The sequence below is a fragment of the Euphorbia lathyris genome, chromosome 10, assembly GCF_963576675.1.
Source record: "Euphorbia lathyris chromosome 10, ddEupLath1.1, whole genome shotgun sequence".
Lineage (NCBI taxonomy): Eukaryota > Viridiplantae > Streptophyta > Magnoliopsida > Malpighiales > Euphorbiaceae > Euphorbia > Euphorbia lathyris.
The window spans coordinates 62,689,084-62,704,694 of NC_088919.1; positions in this window are offsets into that span (position 1 = coordinate 62,689,084).

Consider the following 15,611-nt stretch of genomic DNA (forward strand, 5'->3'; position numbering starts at 1 on the left):
CTTTTTTTGAGAGAAAAAAAGTATTTTCCTCACCTTTTTCTGAAAATTAATTTCTTATTTATAACTCTGGTAATATAGTTATTGTACTAAATTAGACATTTGACTAGCTATATTTAGTATTTTTTTTCCTTTTTTTGGGAATGATATTTTGCTAAATTAAGTATTAAATTACTATCCCCAATTTTCCTAGAATCAATCTGTTCCTTAGATTAACTACAAAAAATAGATGGGGCATTCTTGTGATTATGATTTATTGTAGGCTTAATACATCATTTGCTCCTTGAACTTGTCTAAAATGGTTGATTGGCTCCCTGAACTTTCAAAATGTCTCGATAGCCCCCTGAACTTGCATAAAATGTAATCAATTAATCACTCGGTTGTAAAAAAAAGTAAGTTAAATACGGAAGATATGTTGCACGCATCTTAAAAAAGTAAATCAACCAAGATCGGAATATGCGATTATAATATTAGAGAAGAAAATGTTTTATAATTGAATAAGTAAAAAATTCTTTTTTAACATGTTTTAATTTATTTTGTGAAGTATGTAATAGCATTCTAAGGCACGTGTAACATATCTTCTGCATTTGACTTGCTTTTTTACAACCGAATGATTTATTGATTACATTTTACGCAAATTCAGGGGGCTAACTGAACATTTTATGCAAGTTCGGGGGGTTATCGAGGCACTTTGAAAGTTCAGGAGGCCAATCAACCATTTTGGACAAGTTCATGGGGCAAATGATGTATTAAGCCTTTATTGTATCAAAGGAAAAACTGAGAATAATATTTTTATCTCAAATTTAGAAAAAAAAAATCAATTTGATAATATGAGGTAAAATTTTAGAATTTATACATGATGCTTAAAGTTATCCATGTGTTAGGTTGGACCGGATTTCACCATGTTGACTTCCAAAAATGGGAGAATTAAGATAAGAAAAACAAAAGAAATATTTGTAATTTGATCTATTTGTGGCATTATAGAATTTTCTTTTGTAAGATTGAAGTAATAATTTAATATTGAATTAATCCGTTACAATAAGATAGGAAAAGGATTAAAGGATGACTGAAATTTAGCGCCTTCACTTTAATGTTTAAGTTAGCAGAGTTTACAAAGAAGATGAAGAAGTAGAGTTGAGAGAATGTGTGTTATCTTGGTTGTGTCGGCTACTTTATTTATAAGATTGTGAGGGGATTTTGGAAAGACGCATGTTTCCTAACGTCTTGGGAGCATATCACCTGGTGGGACCACATAGATTCAACGTGTGCTAACTGTAAAACACAAATTGGGATGACCACCTTAAGTTGGGGCATACCTATTCCATTGGTCCATGTGTATAAGGCGGTTATTTTTCCATCACCATTCTAGGTTGGGACGTATCATTGGTCCACATAGCATATTAGGTTATTTATCTATTATCAGAAGCCCCCCATAGATTTATTGAAGCTCTTTAACTTTAAGGCTTCGACTAAACTTTATCTTTGTTATGGTTTGGAGAATCGAATACCTTTTTCCAGTAATCTTTAACTCCTAAGAGCATGGAAGGGTTCGAATCTCTATTGATGTGGGTTATGTGCAATAAAACGTTGGATTTACTGTGAGCGTGGGCCGCTTTGCTTCGAGCACGCATTTGATTATAAGAAAGTGCGGAAAGATGAAAAAATTGACATGGAACGTGATGAGGTGACATGAGCTATCAAATTGATCTGAAGTTTCTATGAATGAATGCCATATGTCCCTAGCCATTTCATCGTTTCATAGCCATATGATGCAAAAGGTTTATTTTTGGATTTAGAGCAACATTACTGGTGGTAACACACTAGAAATGCCACCTACACATTGAGAACATCCAAAAGAAACAATCCACTATAATCATTGTTACTTTAAGAGTTGTAGGATCCAATTGTATTATATTATTCTTTAAAAAATTGTATTAATAGAGATAACGAGAATAAACAAAAAAAATGCCATATCATTAAGTTAGTACAATTATATAATAAAAAATAATAATAGGACCCACATCATTAATTGTTTCTCTGTTACCTGAATTCGTAACTTCTAAAAATAGATAACAAGAATGTAATAACACCTTTAGTGGTTGGTTGTTACAAGAAACAACCTTCTAACACCCACTAGAGGTGCTCTTAAGAGGGCTTTAAATGTGAATTTCTTGAATGTCGTACTCTATAATGATGGTGTTGAGGGGTAGTTCAATTTCCTCGATCTCAGAAATCTATATAAATGTGGATGAAATTGATAATTGTGTAAACTTTCTTAATCAGAATCTTTTCCTTATGAGGTACCGATGGATTTGACCGGAGACACTCGATGCCAAAGTCAATATAATATTTGGAAATAAAAGGGTAATGATAAGAGCTTGATAGAAGTTAGCCAGCATACCTGAAATACTCATGAGCTAGTGTATTTATACATACTTTTGTAACCTTTTTAGAATTAATGACGCTCTATTTGAACAGTCACGCCATTAGTTCTCTTAATGGTTATTAATTGCTATTCAAGTACATTCATTCCCGTTCAAGGAAGTTTATGAAGGCACCTTTTGATCTTCTGAAACCTTCCATATGAGATAACGATAGACGTTCATGGAGACGAGATGTGATGGCAGATCCTTCTTCTTTGACTCTTTACGTTGTATCTTGTCGTATGGTGTATCATATTATGTTCCACGTGGTATGAAAATAATGTTGGGGACTCATTCTATTTTCATGTTATTACACATTTGCCCTAGGGATAAAATTCGGATGTTATAAAAAATCATACAATGTTTTCTTCCGATTTATTCAGACTTTCTTTGGGCCTTTTTAGAGAGTTTCCAAGTTTCCACCTCTTTTTGTCATGTCTTCTCTTTCTATCTAAGAGTAAGTAATCTTTTTCCCTTTTTTCTTTTTTCTAATTTTTGTTATGGAACCTTAATGCCGAAAAATTTCATGTGTACCTCAACCTCTATAACAACGTGGAGTACCTAAACCCCAAGAAATCCTTGAAATGAAAACACTAATGGGGTCCTGAAAGCCAACTCTGATCCAAAAAGTGAACCCTAAAATTTGGGATAAACCTTCGTTGGTCCATCGGGAGGAGGTTCTGAGTTCATATCAGAAGTACCCAGGACTTCAAATGTTAGAGGTTGTCCTATATTGAGAGGATGATCATGCTCATCCTAAACATGAAGATTGTATGGGTGTTTTTGAACTGCACATGGAGTTCAGAGTTGATGGCCCATATTTCAATTCTTTTTACGTCCTACCAAGAGGGAAAATGATGAATTTTTGCTATTGGTGGCCCGATCTTCACAAGAGAAGAAAAATAAAACAACAAGAAGGATTCTATCCAAGGCTTCAAACCCATATCCACTAGGGCTAGAGGTCTTGACCGTGTTGAAATCGAGCCTTCACAAATTGGAGGCGTTGATCTAAGGAAGGGTAATGACCAAGATGAACATGGAACCTAAGTCATGGATAATGAAGTGGACCGGGGCTCCATTCTAAAAGTGGAAATGCCAAATTTGGAAGATTTACTGAGGCTCATTACTTTTGTGGGGGTGGAAAGGGAGATGGCAGAAGCGAGGATAGCCCCTGTCGATCCCATCCCAACATTTCTAGTTGAATCCTCTAAGGATTCAATAAATAAGTCGAATTGAAAGATGTCAAATGTCAGTGGTGATGAAACTGTTGAAACACCTTTCCACATGATTTTGATTTGACAAAATTATTTATGTAATTGATAAAAAATATTCTAACACATTAAATTTAAAGCTTTGATTTATTTACACTAATGTGTTTGTTCAATGTTGAGCTTATTGGTATATAAGACATTAAGATATAAAGCCCATAAGTGGAAGTCAAGCCCAAGTCAACACATCAAGACCTCACGGCCCAAGATTTCAAAACGCGGTCGTTTTTTACAAAGCACAAGCTCAGCTTAAAGAAGGACCGAGAAGCCTTCTCTCAATTGCTTCAAGATGAAGCTGCTGAGTGGAACGACAAGAAGTACAAGACAGCGGCAGACAAGAACCAACTTCTAGACAAAGTATTTCTACTTTGGGTAAAGTTCAGAAGGCGCAGGAAGCTGTCTGGAAGACTTTGCCAAATATGTCGAAACATTCTGTTTGCCAGACGAAAAGCTGCGGAGCACTGTCGTGGACAGAAGATGCAAGAATCTCATTGGCCAACGACACTGAGCGCGTACTGAGTGACAACGACAGGAAGCCGTTTCCCTCCAACGGTTATTTCGAAATTCGAAATTACCGGTGCCTCAAGTGTCACTATATAAAGGCCTCTCATTTGCTTCAATCGATGCATATCTTCAATTAGCCGAAATGCTGTCCAAATTCATACTTGAAGTTCTGTGAGAAAAGCAAAGCAAAAAAAAAAAAAACCTTACACCAATTTCCAATTATTGTGTAAAAGTCTAGAGTGATTTTCAATCATCTAAAGTGTCTTAGCAATTGTTGTTTAGGACAAACACTTTATCATTTCTAGAAGAATAGAAAGGAGAGGCTGAGTACTCGGTTATAGTACTCAGCGGTAGATATAGGAGTGAGTAGAGGTATAGCGGAAGGTACTCTTGTATACTCAGCTTCTATTGTAAAAGGTTTCGTGCTCTACCTTTAAAGAGCTCAGTAGAGAATTCAAAAAGCTCGGACGAGTTCCGGGGACTGGACGTAGGTGGAGAGGCCGAACCAGGATATGTCTGCTGAGTAACATATTTCTAACCCTTAAACTCCTTTATATATTGCTTGCTATAAAACTGACTAAGTAACGAACTCACGCTGAGTTGAGTGCACTAAGAAGCTGAGTTCAGGAATAGACTCTAAGTGCTATCTCCTGACTCAAGAAAAGAAACAGACTTAGTCACAAGTTGACTAAGCTTGTGTCTTAGAATTACTTAGCGCCGCTGTGTAAACCTTTTCTTAAGAAAAGAAGTCAGCCTAAACGGACAAAATTTTAAATAGTTCCTATCCCCCCCCCTTGGAACTAAACTTGTCACGTTATAAGGGACCAACAGAAACCCCTTTGGATCAACCTTTTCCAAAAAGGTAGAAGGCTACGCAATTGAAAGCTACTCACCAAGATGAAGTGGGGGAATTTGTTCATGAGGCCACACACCTTAGTATTTAGCGACTGAACTTCTACCGGACCAAGGTACTCAATTCGTTGAAGGTCTAGGTTCCCAATGCTAACTTCACATTTCTGCCATAATGTTTGGCCAGTAGAGGACGATGAGGAAGCTGATGAGTTCGCTTAGGAGGGTGAATTCCCATAGGGATAACCTTGTAATGTTTGTAGTGTTTTATTTTGTTTAATAAGATAAGAAAATTACTTTCATCCGTTTTGATCAAAGTGTTAATTGATTTTATTAAGTGTTTACTTTTAATTTATGATTGGATCGAAGCGTTCTCGAAATTGGCTTGCCTGTGAGATCTTTCAATTGATATATGTGGGAGTTAACACATTCGTCAATTTCGAAGGGTCCTATCCAGTTGGAGCCTAACTTTTCTTGTCCTTGGGTGAAACGAGAGGCTTACCTACTTCAAAGGATAAAATCCCCCAACGTAGATTTAGTATGGATGAAACCTCCTATCATATGTAGTTTTCATTCGCTGATTGTAGGTGGCCATTACCATTAGTCTTTTATTTTAAATAAATCCATTTTTCTCACAGCCCATTGCTGGCCTCTGAGTAGTATACTTCCTTTGGACTTGAAACTTTGATTTTTATGGGAATGAAGGATTTGGCTCCGTAAGTGAGTGAGAATGGTGTTTCTCTGATAGTCGTTCGTGGAGTTGTTTGGTATTCCTATAGGATATTATACAATTCATCCATTCATAATGCTTCGAGATTCTCTTTCCTCTTCTTCAATTTGTGGGTAATGGTCCGGTCGGTCACCCTGGTCATCCTGTTAACACGAGGATGAGAGACTAGCGTGAATCAGAGCGTTATATGCAATCCCTTGCAGTAGATTCTAAAGGAAGCACACTTACTAGGTATCATTATATATGATGATCGTGTGGGGGATCCCAAATCTATTGATGCCTTTTTTCCTAGAAATGTAATTTTTTATTTGAGGGTGATAGCCGATAAGCTCTGCTTCTGCCCACTTGGTGAAGTGGTCTATAGCCACTATGAGATACTTCTTCTTATATGAGGCTTTTAGGAAGGGGCCCACCAAATCAATTCCATAAGTAGTAAACAAACAAGTTGGTTGAATTATTCTTTGAGTCGAAGTTGGAGATCGAAATTCCTCTACATCTTTGCTCCAATAATTGGCCGCTATAACAACAACTACATCACCAATGTTGAGATGTCTAACATTATGATAACAGGTGGGGAAATTCCGATCAACGTCCGTCCCTGTGGGGGGGCGTCGTTGGGTTCGACGGGGGGAAGCTCCGGTGCCAAAGTCAGTAAGGTGAATCAAGGAAACAAACTGAATTGACAAAGGTTGTGAGAATGTGTACCTTGATAGCCTAGGGAATCAGGCTATATATAGCTAAGAAGTCGTAACCTTCAGGCAACTCGAAAGCCTCCATTAATGCTCCATTAATGACGGTTACAAGTTATCTTTAACCTGGCGGTTAGCTAATTGATAACTCATTAATGATCTTTATGGCCGAGTCGGCGACCAGCCGTTACAGTGGCGAATTGGGTGAATGAAGAGATTCGCCTCATAGGTCCGCCAGCGGATCTCTTCAAGCAGATCCGTGGAGATTCGCCTGCCGGCTCCCCTTCGGGGATCAATACGCGGCGTTCTTGAGGTGAATATCCCTTTTAGTCCTTGGGATAATATCACGATGTTATCAGAAGCCCCCCCAAATGCCTTTAAAGTCCTTTAGGGCTTTTGAGCTTCCGCGCGCCGTCATAAACATCTGCATTAATGAGCGCACTGTTCAATGCCAATGGATGAATGACACGTGTAGTGGACGCACTATCCCAGGAAGGAGAAAACGTCCTTCTTCTTCTTTCGCTTTCTCTTTCTTCTTCATTTCTTCCGCATCGTCTCCTTTCGAAGTTTTTCTGGGAATTTTTCAGAGTCTCGCACCAAGCTTCCGATTTTACATGTAAGTTCATCTTCTTTTGTTTAACTTTTCTCTGGATGTTTAGAAGTTCGTCTTCATCTTCTAGATCAACTTTGGAGCTTTTTAATTCGACCTCTTCTCCCGAAATAGAAGTCGATTTTAGTTGGACCACTTCGTCACGATTAACTCTGATTTTGCTGGGTTTAGTGACTCGGTATGTAATCGTTACCAAACTCGTTCCACTAGTAATCCAGCCCTTTCCACTTCCGTCTCCGGTACCGCTCCGGCCGTTAAGGCTAGGTGTTTTCCGGGGACAATGGCCTCTTCTTCTATCCCACCTAGGAAAAAGAATCCTCGAGCGGAGTCTACTCCGTCTCGTATGAGTGCTGCGGATCTAGTGGATCTGGCGAATCGCTATCCTTGGATCAATAATTATGAGACTCAGTTAGCCGCAGCCCATCAACGACCTTTCTGTCCGCCTAGCGGTTTTCTCACTGTGTATTGCAGTCACGTAGAGAGGGGTTTCCGGCTTCCTCTCCCAAAGATGATGGCGGACATCCTCTCCTACTTTGATATTACAGCCAGCCAACTACATCCCAACGGTTGGTTGGATATTGCTTTAGACTGCTACCTCGCCTCAAATTTAGGAGTGGTGTATACGGGTCGCGTTTTTAGGGCTTTCCATAAACCCTCAAAATGGAAGTATGAATCCTATCTCACCTTCGCCAAATTCGGGACATATTCGCCCTTTAGCGACAAAATGTCAAATTTCCATTGCTGGGATGAGAAATTCTTCTATGTGAAGATAAAAGAGCGCGAATCGCTGGGTTTTCCCTCGTTTTGGAATCCCAAGCCTTTACATATGGCGGGCGATATGCGAATATTGACCGATAGTGATGAAGTGGTGGCGGAGCTCATGAAGAAGATCAAGGCGGATGCATGGACATACGCAGACACTTTAGCCTTCATGATGAGCGATATCCCGTTGATTCGCCGAGAGGGGGAGCATTTCATTTACTCCAAGATTACACAATTTGACCAAGGTAACTTTTATTCCTTCTTGAACTTTGATTACTTCAATGTTTTCCTTGGCAGGGGTTTATCTAAGGCCAATCACGCTATTGCAGAGAAGCGTAGGAAGTTCTTAAAGGCTGAAGGGCGTAGGAAAGATCAAGCGGCGAATCCTCAAACGGAGACTGGGAAACGCCCTGCGGGAACAGCGGTCGAGCCACCCCTAAAAAGGAGGAAGCCTATAACCACGGGAGGCCCTAAGCTTATGGCGGATGCCATGAGGTCCGCCAAGCCTGTTGGGGAGATAGAACAGGTAAGTTGTCTTTTATTTTTACCTGTTCATCAAGTTTTAAGTTTTGATCCTTGAATGTTGGTGCAGATGGCGAAGCCTGATATGGGCGGATACTGGTCCGCCAAGTATGGCGCTCAAGGATCTTTTGAGAATGAGTCCATCATAAATGACTTGGATGAAGCCCTTGGTCAGGTGGGCGAAGTGCAAAGGAGTCAGAATCAAATTCCTGGTTCCATTCATGCGCAAAAGGGGAAAACAAAGCTCCTTATGGTGAGTCCCCTAGAAAGGATTTCTTTTTATGAAAAAGTTACTCCTTTGCTCTTTTCTCTTAATGAGATTGTTTGTTTTTGACAGATGTATACTCGTATATGTGCTATGGAGGCCGAGCTTCTTCAAAATGTGGCGGACATGGCAACCATTGAAAAGCTAGAAAAAGATGTAGTGGATGCCAATGCGCACATTGCTTCTGTTAATGCGAACCTTGCCTCTGCCACTGCCGCCTTAGTCCTCAGAGATGCGGAGATTGGGAAGCTGAAGGAAAAGATTGCGACAGACACCAAGAATCATGAGGACGCCCTAGGCAAAGCTGAATATATGGCGGGTGAGCAAGCCTTCTATTATGGCGAACTGCTCATGGCGTACTTCTCTCTGGCGCATCCCGAGATTGATTTCACAGATCCTCAATTCGCCGTCCCCGAACCAGAAGATGTAGCCAAATATGACAAGATGGCGGACGCCAAGGAATACATCCGCGAATATGTTCGGAGATGGATGAAGGGACCCATGGAAGAAAGCAAACCTTCCGCTACTGTCCCCCTAGCGGAGCTTGAGGAAGTGCCCCCCAAGGCGGGTGAAGAATCGATCATTGATACCGCTTTTCCTCTCGATCCCACATCTTCCGTGGAAAAGGAGGTACCTTTGGTTGGCGTATCTGAGGCTGTGGAGAAGGAGGCTTTCCAGGCAAGCGCCGCAAGCGAGGATAATGTAAAGGAGGATGCTCCTATTATTACTTAGTTGTTTACTTATGATTTGTAAAAAATCGTTAAGTACAATTTGTTTTAATCCTTTATGGCAGCTATTTATTTTACTATTACGTTTGCGTAAGTAAATATATAGGCATCTAGGATTTATTTTGGAGTAGGTGGCCAGCCGTACCCCATAGCATGGACCTTTGCGAAGGTTAGAAGCTGTTCTATTCCATTGAAGGAAGTAAAGCTACCTAGGGGATCAATTTCCTACCTGTCTTTGAGGTGAAGTGATCCGCCCGTAGGACTTGTGAATCCTTTTTTGGGAAGGATATGTAAGAGAGTGTAAAGATCTTGCGTCCAAGGATCGTTTTAACTCTATCGGAGATTGAGATCTTCTCAGAGATGGATCCGCCCATAAGATGGATTCTTTTATGTCCAAGGAGAAAAAGTAGCGATACTTTGTTAATGGAGAGCGTCGGATGCCCCCCTTCTTTTTAAGACTGGAATATTTATATTGCTGCAATAAACTTTAAAAAGAACACAGATAATAGAACAAATGATGTTTATTATTGGGAGAAATGCTTTATTACAGTAAGCGGGTCTTATAAGTGAGCCTCGTTAAAACCTTTAGTAAGAAAAACCACATGGGAAAAAGCTTACTAAAGGAAAAAGAGTACTCAAGACCGTGTGTACACTTTATTTCTTGACAAAATATTTGCGGAGATTTTGGAGGTTCCATGTGCGCGGTAATGTGTTGCCCTCCATGTCCTGAATTTTAAATGTGGCAAATCCAATCTTCTCCACTATCTGATATGGACCCATCCAGTTGAGCCCTAACTTGCCCTTGCCTTCTCGAGACTAGATTTTGTCGGCCTTTCGGAGCATAAGGTCACCCACATTCAGATCCACAAGATTAGCATTTTTATCATGGTAAGCGGCGATTCGCTGTTTATACGCCGCCATGCGTACATAGGCTTGGTCTCTTCGATCGCCTACTTGATCCAGACTTTCCCTTAGCCTTTTGCCGTTGTCCTCTTCGCAATAAAAGGCCACTCTATCACTTGGGACCTGTATTTCAACCGGGATCACAGCCTCTACCCCATGAGATAGGGCGAATGGTGTTTCTCCTGTGGCCGTCCTAGGAGTGGTGCGATAAGCCCATAAAACGCTTGTCAGCTGATCCGCCCACTTCTTATCATGCTCTCCCAATCTCTTTTTTATCCCTTTTACGATCGTCCGATTTGTGACTTCGGTCATCCCGTTAGATTGGGGATAATAAACGGAGGCAAATCTGTTCAGGATGCCCAACCCTTCACAGAAAGTTTTGAATTCGCTACAGTTGAACTGTGCTCCATTATCGGTGATGATGGTATGCAGAACACCGTATCTTCCCACGATGTTGTCTTTGACGAATTCCACCATTCGTTCTGCAGTGATGGAGGAAACAGCTTCGGCTTCTACCCACTTGGTGAAATGATCCACTGCCACTACCACGTACCTCCTCTGTCGGCGAGTCGGAGGAAATGGGCCAACAATGTCTATTCCCCAGAGGGTGAATGGCCGTCCTTCTATGATGGGCCTCTGGATATGTTTGGCAGTATGTGATTCATTCGCATGAATTTGGCAACTATGACAAGATTCTACCAATTTTTGGGCATCCAATTCGGCCGTGGGCCAGTAAAAACCCGCTAACCTGGATTTCTTCAAGATGGTGGCGGATGCTTCATGAGCCCCACATGATCCCTCATGTAGCTCTTTTAGGATTTGCTATCCCTCTTCCGGCAGAATGCACTTCAACCAGGGGTGGCTAAAAGATTTTCTGTAAAGGCCGTCATTGATCATGGAGAAATAAGCCGCTCTCCTAACTATCCGCCGTGCGTCTTCTTTATCCTCAGGTAAAGTTCCACTTAGCAGATATTGGCGGATGACCGATCTCCAATCATCTTCTACCGTTGTGAGTAGGGATACTTCCTCTGAAGCGAAGGCTGGAGCTATTTTAACTTCGAAGGGACAATCTGGATCTGTCCAGTTCTCCTCACAAGAGGCCATTTTGGCCAAATGATCCGCCTCTGTGTTGGACTCCCTTGGTACGTGAATCAGTTCCCATTTGGTTTCCTTAGCCTCAAGGTGATCCAACAATTTTTTGACTTCTGCTACGTATTTGGCCAGAACCTCGTCTTTCACCTCGTAATTCTTGATTACTTGGTTGACCATTAGCTTAGAATCACTATAGATCACAATCCGCTCAGGAGTGATTTCTTTGAGTAGGCGTAATCCCAATATCAGAGCTTCATATTCAGCAGCATTATTAGTTGCATGGAAATTTAATTTTGCTGCGTACCGTAATTTTATGTATTGGGGACCCTTGATCACAACGCCTACGCCAGCTCCATCCGCTGAGGAGGCGCCATCGGTGTACATTGTCCATTCCTCTATCGGAGGCTTGGGATGATCTATCCCTTCATCAGTGAATTCATTCACAAAGTCTGCCAGGACCTGACTCTTTAAAGCTGACCTGCTTTCATATCTCACATCGAATTCGCCAAGGCGGATTGCCCATTCCATCAACCTTCCAGAAGTGTCTGGTTTCTGCAACACCTTTCTCATCGGTATATTTGTTCAAACCACTACAATATGCGCCTGAAAATATAGTCTAAGGCGGATTGCCGTGGTGATAATAGCCAGCGCCATTTTATCAAGCTTAGAATATCTAGTTTCGGCGTCCTTCAGGACCTTGCTCACATAATAAATCGAAAACTGCTGGCCATCCTCCTCTCGTATCATGACCGTGCATACGGCTTTATCCGTAAGCGATACATACATGTAAAGGTCCTCTCCCTTCATTGGTCGACTCATCATGGGTGGCTCCGTGAGGAACCGCTTGATTCCTTCGAAGGCCTTTTCACAATCCTCATTCCACTCGAACGCCTTTTGCTTCTTAATGACCTCGTAAAAGGGCTGACATCTGCGAGCTGAACAAGAGATAAACCTGCCCAAGGCTATGATCCGCCCATTAAGGCGTTGTACTTCTCTGATGTTCCGTGGTGCTTGCATTTTTAGGACAGCCTTAACCTTGTCAGGATTTGGGCTAACTCCTTTTTCGTTGATCATGAACCCTAAGAATTTTCCATACGTCGCACCAAAAGTACACTTCTTTAGGTTCAGCTTAATGTTGTGGCGTCGGAGTACGTCCAGTACCTCCTTTATATCACCCGCATGCCTTTCTATGGTTGTGCTCTTGATGATCATGTCATCTACATAGACAAAATAGTTATCCCCTTTACTATCTGCGAATATCTTGTTCATCATCATCTGATAAGTTGCACCCGCGTTCTTAAGCCCAAAGGGCATAACTTTGAAACAATAAGTGGCTTGGTGTGTTACGAACGAGGTCTTGATTCTATCTGAGGGCTCCATGGGGATCTGATGGTAACTTGACTTCACATCTGTAAAGGAGTACATGGCGTGACCGGCGGTTCCGTCTACAAGCATGTCAATACATGGCAAAGGATAGTTGTCTTTGGGATAAGCTTTGTTGAGATCGTAAAGTCAATAAACATGCGGTAAGATCCGCCCGCTTTCTTCACCAAAACGACGTTCGCCAGCCACTGAGTGTAAAGCACCTCCTCAATGGCGTCCGCCCGCTGGAGCTTGGTGATCTCTTCTTCTATCACTTTCTGCCTTTCCGGGCCATGGTTTCTCCGCTTCTAAGCCACGGGAACTGCATCTTTATCAATGTTGAGCTTGTGAGTGATCACGTCTGGACTGATTCCGGGGAGAATTTCATCTTTCCATGCGAAGACATCCTCCGCCTCACAGAGTACCTTGGTGATTGCATTTTTAATTTCGCCTTTGAGACCTTTAGCCATTCGCACCTGCTTTTCATCCGCCATAAGGTACATTTCGGTCTCGCCCAAGGCCATTGTGACGAGCTCCTCTTCATCTTCCTCCTTAGATTGGGAGTGAATCATTAGTGATGCCGAATATGTCTCCTGGGCCACCTTTTGGCTACCTCTGATCATTACACCTCCCTTGGCCGTGGGGATGTAAAATGTTAAGTGGTGTATGGAGATAAAGGCTGCTACTTCGGAGATAAAAGGCCGTCCGAGGATGATATTGTAAGCTAACTGACCATCCAAGACAGAAAATTCCAGATCCCCTTTCCAGACCTGGTCATCGTCTGTAAGCTCGCAATCCAGAGTGACTTGGCCTTTTGTCTAGATAGTGTGTCCCGTCACTCCTAAGATATTGACCACAGTTGGCTCTAGCTGAACAGGATCAATCATGAGTTTGGCGAAAGATCCTCTGGTGATGACATTGCATGAACTCCCAGTATCAACCATCACTCTTTTCATCTCCCAGCCTTCCACCATCATAGTGCCGACCAGTGCATCTGCATGGGGAGATATTTCAGGACCTACATCGGCAAAGGGGCGATTTAACGATGCCCTGTCAAGAGCGGTAGTCTTTGCCTTTTTTAGCATTGGCTGGTATCCAGGTCCGCCTGCTATGACATTGATGGTACCCTTCCCCTTCTTCTTTGGATCCTCTTTGGATCTATCACCATCTCCTTTCTTGCCATCATTCTGGATAAATCGATCCAATTTGCCTCTCTCGATGAGACGTTCGATTTCCCGAGCTAACTCCCAACATGCATCGGTGTCATGGCCATTTTTCCTGTGATATTTACAATAATTCTTAGGATTTTTAGCAGTATTGGTGTACTCTCCCCCCTTTGGTTCGGGGTATGAAATGCTCCGTTTGTGTTGACTGTTCTCAATCCACATAAGGACTTCACTTTTAGAAGCGTTGAGAGGCATGAAAGAGGTGACAAATGTTGATTTGTTCTTAGAACCCCTTTGCTTGCTTCTAGAGGAAGAATCCTGATGTTTGTCTTTGTCTCTATCTCGATGGCGAGATTCGCCCTTGTCCCTTTTGGGCGATGACTGCGATCCCCGGCGAATGTCATCCACCTCGATAAAGTCTTTACAACGCTCCATCAATTCTGCCATGCTGGTGGGTTTCTTTCGAATTAGATCTTCTTGCAAGCTCTTACAAATGGTGTTTCTCACAAAACATTCCACTGCTACGGAGATATCCACATCAACGATTTGTATGCACAATTGGTTAAAAGTGTCTACGTACTCCCGAAGGGATTCATTCGCCTTCTGCTTTAACTCAAAAAGCTTTCCTGATTTAACCACTGGAGGAATACAACCGGTGAATTTAGCACAAAATTCCCTGCTCAATTGATCAAAACTGTTTATTGAGCCCAGAGGTAAAGACTGAAACCATCCGTAGGCCGGACCTCCTAGCGTGGTGACAAACATTTTGCAGAGCACAGGCTCAGTGGCACGATTGAGTTTGAGCAGTATTCGGTATTTTCTGACGTGAGCTTTCGGATTGTCAACACCTGTGTAGATGGCCAGATTAGGTATTTTAAAAGCTCTATCAGTTTCCTCTGCCTCAATCCAAGCTGCGAAAGGCGAATCTCTATTGGCGAATGGATTGTGCCTGGCATTTTCCTTATTCATACGGAGCACCAGAGCTCTAACTCTATCATCGAAATTCTCCGGATCCGCCCTTGGGCGACCCCTTCATGGAGATCTGCTTGGAGAAGAAGAAGAACTTGACCCAGATGATGGATCTGATGGCGAACGCCCTCCTCCGCTTCCGCGTCCGCCTCCTCCTCCGTTACGACCTCCTCCGCCCCCCCTCCTGGGGGAGCCTGCCCACTACCTCCTCCATGGTTTCCTGACGGGATGTGTCCAACAATTCATGAGGGTGGCAGGGGTGGTGGTCCACTAGAATGGGGCGTCTCCGCTGGCCTTTTACTCCGTCTACGACCAGGAGATGGGGGCGATCTGCCCCGACGTGAGGATCTCGGTCGTCGAGGCGAAGGTGATTTAGACCGCCTATTTTTCTCCCTTCTACGCTTTTTTGTGTGTTCGCCCCTCAGATTCGCCAAGGGATAGATTCGTCCTTGGGCGCCTTGGGATATCGAACCCACCAGGATTTAACCCTAGACCCGTCGATCTGCCCGGAAGGGTTGAATCATTCCTTTGACTTCCTTTTGCGCCACCAGGGAATAACTCCCGATTGATTTGTCGTTCTCCAGCTGCCACCGTAGTAGTTACCATGGAGTCCGTGTTGTGAGCTTGGAGAAATGAAGAACTCTGGGCGCCCGGTCCAAAGTTTAACAAGGGCCGGGATGATACAGTTGACGTGGACGCCATGCTCTAATGTGGAGGAAGGGTCATGAACGACCGCAGGCGATTCCCTGTCTCGGGTCCAAACCTCTCTTCG